The following is an 8,621-nucleotide window of genomic DNA, read 5'->3' on the forward strand; positions in this document are numbered from 1 at the left end:
CAGGCTTCAAATAAAGGTCCTCAGGAGATTCTGAGGTACAGGGCATTAGCCAGGAGGATCTTTCATATCCACACTGAGGTGTAAGAAGATCATTTTATTTTTTTTTATTTTTTGAGATGGAGTCTTGCTCTGTCGCCCAGGCTGGGCATAATCTGGGCTCACTGCAACCTCCGCCTCCTGGGTCATCTCAAGATGATTCATTGCATCACACTCAAAAAAAATGGAGAAGGATGCCAGCTATCGTGTTTTTCCTCCTCTTATTCCTGGGTTTGAGAACTGGTATTCCAGCCATTGGATGACAATGTGGCTGCCTGTTTTCTCCTTTTGTGGGGAGAGTCAATTGCTGGCATTCACTTCTTATGGTATCTCCACCAGCCATTCTTTCTTTGCATTGCTACCATCATTGGCCTACACAGGCCTTTACAACTAGACTAGTGCTCCACAGCCTTGCTCATGTCATGGCACACAAAGGAAATAACATGATTTATTCAGCCCACTGGGCTTATCCAGGCTGGAGGCAAATGGCTGTGGCCACTCCATACCCCCCGACCCATGCCCCAGGCTGCACTGGTAGGTGCAAGGATCCAATTAAGTTGACCTGCTTGCAGTCCAACCTAGGCGCACCAGTTGGAAGCTCTAATCTGGAACACAGAAATAGCTGCTTCATTTTTTTCCCCATCATTGGTCTCTTGCTTCGATCCACATTGTATACATTGGCCAGGCTAATTTTCCCCAATTCAGCATTTTCATTATGTTGTTTTACTGCTCACCTCACAAGCAGTGGCTCCCCAGCACCTATTGGAGTTTTAAAGTTATTGACCTGGCAGTCAAGACCTCCCCCAATGTTGCCCCTATTTGTCTTTCCCAGGATTGTCAGGTCCAGACCTGAACTGGCTGCCTCCTCCACATGTACGCTTCTGCCTTTAGCATGGTGCTATACTGTCAGGCCTATTCTCCATTCTTGCCTACAGTACTTCAAGATCGAGATCATACCATGTCTCCTCTATGATGCTGTCCAGTAACTCAGCTTCTGAGGGTTTTTGTTTTAACCTCTTTTCCAATCTTGTAGGCCACTATTCTCCAAGTCCCTTTCAGTCTCTCAACATTCAATGAAAAGCCAGGCTTAACCAGTCCAATAAATTCAGGAAATGCCGCAGCATATATTCCCTTCTTGAGGATGCAAAACACATATCTGCTTAAGAGGAATTTATTTCATTCATTTTAGCCCTGAGTTGTTCAAACTTATTTCAGCACAGAACTTTTGAACAATAACAGTTATTAACTTCCCATGGAATTGGTTCTATAAAGCAGACTTTGGAAACACACAGTTGGAACCCTGCAGGTCATATTCAAATAGGCTCTAGTCTCAAATTTAGTTAGCTCTTTCAAATTTCCAGGTAGTAAAAGCTAATTAAATCCGATCATGGAACAAGACAATCTGACCTTCCTATAAATAGTCTCTTTTTCTGCCACATTCAGTATGAAAGAGAAAAGGGACAATGGTGGTACACCTCACCCTGCATAACCTTACTGTCACCTCTGTGTTTGGAACCCTGGCAGAAGTTTGCTGGGATGAATTTGAGTAGCCAATTCAAGTAATAATAATAACAAAATAATATTAATCAATATCATGCACTGGAAAGTGCAGCACGTTGTAAATCCTTAGTTTGCATGAGTTTTTTCAATCCCCACAACAGCACTGTCAGGTAACCACTATTTTTTATCTCCATGTTACAGATAAGGAAACTGAGGCACAGAGGGATGAAGTAGCAGAGCCAGAATTCAGACATTCAATCACTAGAGTCTTGCTCAGAACCACAATGTTATGTTACCTCTTCAAGAAAACCAAAGTCCTTTGCCATAGGTTGTTTGTTTGTTTGTTTTTGAGACAGAGTCTCACTGTCACCCAGGCTGGAGTACAGTGGCATGATCTTGGCTCATTCCAGCCTCAACCTGCCAGGCTCATGAAATCCACCCACCTCAGCCTCCTGAGCTGCTAGGACTATACAAGCACACCACTACACCTGGCTAATTCTTTTTTTTTTTTTTTGAGACGGAGTCTCGCTCTGTCGTCAAGGCTGGAGTGCAGTGGCGCAATCTCGGCTCACTGCAAGCTCCGCCTCCTGGGTTCACGCCATTCTCCTGCCTCAGCCTCTCCGAGTAGCTGGGACTACAGGCGCCCGCCACCACGCCTGGCTAATTTTTTGTATTTTTAGTAGAGACGGGGTTTCACCGTGGTCTCGATCTCCTGACCTCATGATCCGCCCGCCTCGGCCTCCCAAAGTGCTGGGATTACAAGCGTGAGCCACCGCGCCCGGCGACACCTGGCTAATTCTTTTAGGTTTTGTAGAGATGGGATCTCGCCGTGTTACCCAGGCTGGCCTCAAAGTCCTGGGCTCAATGGATCCTCTGGCTTTGGCCTCCCAAAGTGCTGGGATTGCAGGCATGAGCCACCATACCTGGCCCGAAGGCATATATTTGAAGGGTGTGTAAGGTAAAATGACACAGCGATAGATTGATCTAATGCATTTTTTTTTCTAATTTTGAGACAGCATCTCACTCTGTTGTCCAGGCTGGAATGGAGTGGCATGATCTTGGCTCACTGCAACCTCCACCCCCGGGTTCAAGTGATTCTCCTGCTTCAGCCTTCCAGGGCTACAGGTGTGCGTCACCATGCCCGGCTAATTTTTGTATTTTTAGTAGAGACGAGGTTTTACCATGTTGTCCAGGCTGGTCTTGAACTCCTGACTTCAGGTAATCCACCCACCTCGGTTTCCCAAAGTGCTGGGATTATAGGCATGAGCCACTGCGTCCAGCCTAATGCATTCTTTATGAAACTCTGCCTAAATGTTTACTGATGTCTATGCTCAGAAGTCCACGTTCTCTATTCCACACAGATAGCTTATCTCCAAGTTTATTTAAAAGATCACATTGTACTTATTCTTTGTACTGTGAGTCTTGGTCTTTGGCCAAAAGCAATACAATTCTGACCTAGGAGTTCTTCCGTCATCACCCCAGTGCAAGAAGGGTTTCCCCCTCTCTGAGTTTTTTTTGACATTTATTGTGTTTTCTACTCATTTGAATGTGTATTCTGTTTTGTAATCATAATTGTCTCGCCAAGTGACTGTGTCTTATCTTTCCAACTATGTCTTGTCACTTATAGCTCCATGCACAGTGTCATGCTCAGAGAGGTGTTGAGTGTCTGTTGACTGATTTATTACCCCCAAATGCTGGAGCCATTTCATGATTACACTGGATATCCTCCTTTAGCCCACTGTATCTGCTCTCTGCCTTCCTCCACCTCGCTGTGTCCTCAGGAGGATGACCGCTGTGGACTCATTCACAGGCTCCCTTCCTCTCTGACTCCCGGTGGTGCCACTAGTGGGAGACGCCAGCAGGAGAAGTGATAGCAGGAGGAGAAAGAGGTCAGTATTCATTCCCCTGGTTTCCTCTCTTGCAAGCTCTGGGTCGTCAGGACAAAACCACTGCATCAAGAGACATCCCTAACTGTTTATTAGCCTCACAGTCCACAATCTCCTGGAACACCCACGCTTCCTCAGGTTTTGTTACAATCCTTTCCTGCCATTCTGCAACTTCTTCGGCACCGGGCTGAAGAGTGAATGTAACTGCCAGCTGCACAGCCTGCATAAGACTGCAGAGCTCAGTGGATACAACTGGCACATACCTCTCCGTTAGGAAAGCACATAAAAGATCCTTTCACCCTTTCTGGCTGTTGGAAGGATAGCACCCTACATTGCAGCTGAACAAGGACAGCATCTACCAAGGGAGATTTTTCAGCTGACCCCATGAGGCCCGGCAGTTGAGGATGGTGAGGCTCATGGTTGTTTGGTTGTTGGTGTATTATTTTGGCTACTGGGAGGAATCCTGTGTGAGAGCCTGTACTACTGTGGCAGTCTGTTTCTGGTGAGTTTGACCGTTTTGTCATTTATTTTTGGGCCTGAGAATGTTCTGAGATTCCCTGACATTCTACTGCTTTATTTTGAATTAGCCAGAGCTGTAATCTATCAGTCTGGACCTTTATAGATATACGTTTATACAGTTTTTGTGAAATATAATTTACATGCCATACAATTCACTCATTTAAAGTGTACAGTTCACATTTTAGAATATTCACAGGGTTGTGCAGCTGTCACCACAATCTATTCCTTTTTTGAGATAGAGTCTTGTTCTGCTGCCCAGGCTGGAATGCAGTGGCATGATCTCGGCTCACTGCAAACTCCGCCTCCCAGGTTCAAGTGATTCTCCTGCCTCAGCCTCCCAAGTTGCTGGAATTACAGGTGCCCGCCACCATGCCTGGCTAATTTTTGTATTTTTAGTAGAGACGGGGTTTCACCATGTTGGCCAGGCTGGTTTTAAACTCCTGACCTCAAGTGATCCACCTTCCTTGGCCTCCCAAAGTGCTGGGATTGCAGGTGTGAGCCACCACAATCTAATCTTAGAACATTTTTATTTCCCATAAAACAAGCTCTGATTTAGTGTCACTTTCCTTTCCTCCCTTTGCCAGCTTCTGGCAACCACCAATCTACTTTCTACCTCTATGGATTTCCTTATTTTAGATACTTCATATAAACAAAATCATACCTGATGTGACCTTTTGTATCGGGCTTCTTTCACTTAGCACAATGTTTTCATGGTTCATTCACGTTGTAGATGTATCAATTCTTTATCCTTTTTATGGTTGAATAATATTCCATTATATGAATATACAACATTTTCTTTATACAATCATCAGCAGAATGACATTTGAGTTATTTCCATTTTTTTGGCTACTATGAATAATGCCACCAAGAACATTTGTGGCTGGACGCAGTGGCTCACACCTATAATCCCAGCACTTTGGGGGCTCGAGGTGGGCGGATTGCTTTGAGCCCAGCAGTTTGAGACCAGCCTGGGTAATGTAGTGAAACTCTATCTCTTAAAAAAAAAAAAAAACTGTACAAAAAATCAGCTGTGTGTGGTGGTGCGTGCCTGTAGTCCCAGCTACTCAGGAGAGGTGGGAGAAGCAATTGAGCCCAGGAGTTCAAGGCTGCAGTGAGCCATGATTGTGCCACTTCACTCCAGCCTGGGTGACAGCGAGACCCCACCTCAAAAAACCAAAAACCGAAAAAACAAAGAACATTTGTGTACAAAGGTTTTTGTGTGGACATATGTATGTTTTCATTTCTCTTGAATAAATACCTTAGAGTGGATAAGCTAGGTCATATGCTAACTCTATGTTTAACTTTTGGAGAACTTCCAAACTGTTTTCTAAAGTGGCTGTACTGTTTTACATTCCTGCCAGCAATGAATGAGAGTTTCAGGCTCTCTACAGCCTTGTCGCTTGCTATTGGTTGTCTTTATTTTAGCCATTCCAGTGGGGGTGAAGTGGTATCTCATGCTGGCTTGGTTTGCATTGCCCAGGTAGCTAGTAATGCTGAGTATCCTTTCATGTACTTATTGGCCATTTGTACACAAGCTTTATGTCTACATTTCCCTATGCAAGACTTTAGGAGCCTGATGGATTTCAGAATTCTGACCCTTTCTGAAGTTCATAGACACTCTTCAATACATCTGCTGCAAAAATACTATGATTCAACCTAAATGGGATAAAGTGTATATGGCCCCAGGTGATATTAAGTCAGTTTTTGACACCCAAAGTGTTACAAAAAAATGCTGGTTTTGAGAACTTTTCGATTTTAGGAACATAAGGAAGGGACTGAGCACCTGTACATGCTCCTGGGTTCCAGTTAAGACTGTGCTAAAGCCAGGCGCGGTGGCTCATGCCTGTAATCCCAGCACTTTGGGAGGCCGAGGTGGGCGAATCATGAGGTCAGGAGATCGAGACCATCCTGGCTAACACGGTGAAACCCCGTCTCTACTAAAAAACACAAAAAATTAGCCAGGTGTGGTGGCGGGCGCCTGTAGTCCCAGCTACTGGGGAGGCTGAGGCAGGAGAATGGCGTGAACCCGGGAGGCGGAGCTTGCAGTGAGCCGAGATCGTGCCACTGCGCTCCAGCCTGGGTGACAGAGCGAGACTCCGTCTCAAAAACAAAAAACAAAAAACAAAACAAAACAAAACAAAACAAAACAAAAGACTGTGCTATGGGCAGCCATCCAGATGTGCCACTGCTGCCCCTCCACAAGGCCCATAAGCATGGTTCTCCCTAGCATGACCCCTCAGGGACCCTCCCCAGGGTCCAGCAGGGAGCAGAGTACAAGGACAGGGGCCTAGGCACCTTTCCTCCATGATCTGACTTTGCATATGGTGCCTCACTCAAGACCTGAGTGGCATTCTCAGCTTAGCCCCACAGTTGCCTCAGGTTAGCCGAGGTCACCTTGCTTTTCCAGAGATAGAAGTGCAGCTAGTGGTGTTTTCGGGAGAGGGAGAGAGTGGGGGTGCAGGGAGGGTTGTGACGCATAGAGTGGGGGCAGGTATTAATCCCTGCAATTACTCCTAGATATGCCCATTGCACTTTAAAGAATCTTTAACTCTAGTTACAGGAACACAGAAAGTGAAGAATTCAACTGATGCTGAAATTGGGCAAGTCAACAGTGTGCAAGGCAATCAGGGCTAGGAGCAGGGCTATTCAAGTGCTTGGTCATGGTCACGTTCATTTCCCCCTTTAAGTTGCTCTTGGTCCATGACTCCCCCTTCCCGGCTTGCCCTCAGCTGGCCTATGGGCCATCCTTGAGAAGCAAAGGTGATGGCTCACTAGCTGTCTCCACCCCGCCAACTGTGAGCTACATGAACTCTGTCCCAGGATGTGAGGAGGAGCTCTCTGCCCCCTCCCCAACTCTGCTCTGAAGCCACAGCCATTTGTTCAATAAGAGTCTGTGGCCTGGAACCATTCCCCGGAACTGATCTCTTTTCCAGTGAGGTGCTTATAGCTATAGAACCCCCAGATGATCTCAGAAAAAGGGAGGTGATTAGAAGGAGGTAAGCAAAGGGGATGGGTACTGATATAGTTTGGCTGTGTCCCCACCCAGATCTCATCTTGAATTGCAGTTCCCAAAATTCCCACCTGTGATAGGAGGAAACTGGTGGGAGGTAATCGAATCATGGGGGTGGTTCCCCCATGCTATTCTCTTGATAGTAAGTTCTCACGAGATCTGATGATTTTATAAGGGGCTTCCTCCTTCTCTTGGCTCTCATTCTTCTCTCTCCTACTGCCTTGTGAAGAAGGACATGTTTGCTTCCCCTTCTGCCATGATTGTAAGTTTCCTGAGGCCTCCCCAGCCCTGTGGAACTTTGAGTCAATTAAACCTCTTTCCTTTATAAATTACCCAGTGTAGGATATTTCTTCATAGCAGTGTGAGACTGGACTAATACCCAGGTTAGAACAAGGGCAGTGCCCCGTCTCCCTGCTCCCCATGCCCATTCCTTCCACCCCCACACTTCCCCTGCTGCCCAGTTGCTCCACTGCTTTCAGTGCTGAGTTCAGTCTTAAGGTGCTTTCTTACCCCTTGATGAAGGGAGGCAGGGATGGAGGAGGAGGCAGATGAGAGTTATGTGATATAACTAATGACTGCAAGTGTGATTTTCCCTTAGGACTTGGCTTTCCTGAAGGTGGGGGCCAGACAGACAAGATTCACTTCTCTAGTTCCAGTTCACTTGCCCAGGATCACATAGCTAGTCGATGTCAGAGCTGGGACTGAAAACCGCTTCTTCTTGGGGCTTCTTTTCCCTCCATGACAATATCTACCCTTATGTCTCTAGAAGAAGGTAGTTAATTGCACTGGTTTTGAAAACAAATCCAATCCACTCACTGGGTTTCTTTGTTGCTTTGTGCAGCCATGATTTTGCCCTGAGGCCAGAAGATAAATAAACAGAAAGTAAAAATAGGCTGGAGAGGAGGTGCTCTCTAAGAAGTGATTTTCGAGCTGTGCCTGCATTCTCTTCTCTTGGTCCCTGAGAACTGGCAGGGTGGTGGGAGGAGGAGGGAGGTCCACAGGCAGGTCCCCTCACCTTGTGGGGGAAGAAGTCCTCTGGGGTGTGGTTGCAGACCCAGTTAGGTTGGCTGTGGGGTGATCAGCAATGATGGGGCCAATTCCCACTGCCTTGGTGTTACCTCCACAGGGGGTATCCCTGCTCTCCCAGCCCTGGGCATGGGTCCCACCACTTGGTGTGGTGGTTCTTGAGCATCTTACTGAGACTTCTTCCGTGGGAGATGACAGTAGCTGGTTTCTAGAAAAAGCCCCATGGCCATCTTTTACAAAACTTTTTACAAACTTCGGCTTTATCCCCGAACATTCTAATGAGTCCACATAATCTACTTTCAATCTAAAATCACTTAGAATCTTCCCATGCAACAATGCACACCTGCAACCACATTCTCTTGAAAAGGCAGAATCCTTACAGAGCACCTGCTGAGATTCCTGTACCTCACCAACCAGATCCGCTGTTCATCACTCACACCCAACCTCCCCCAGCTACAGTGGCATCCCCTATATTCTCCAAATAGCAGCAATGCACGCTCCTGCTCAGGGCCTTTGCATTTGCTGTTTCACCTCCCTTAAGTCCTCTTCCCCTAGATGTACACTCTTTTTTTTGAGACAGAATCTTGCTCTGTTGCCCAGGCTGGACTACAGTGGTGTGATCTCAGCCCACTGCAACCTCCACT

This window comes from Nomascus leucogenys, chromosome 6, assembly GCF_006542625.1.
Source record: "Nomascus leucogenys isolate Asia chromosome 6, Asia_NLE_v1, whole genome shotgun sequence".
NCBI classification, from domain to species: domain Eukaryota; kingdom Metazoa; phylum Chordata; class Mammalia; order Primates; family Hylobatidae; genus Nomascus; species Nomascus leucogenys.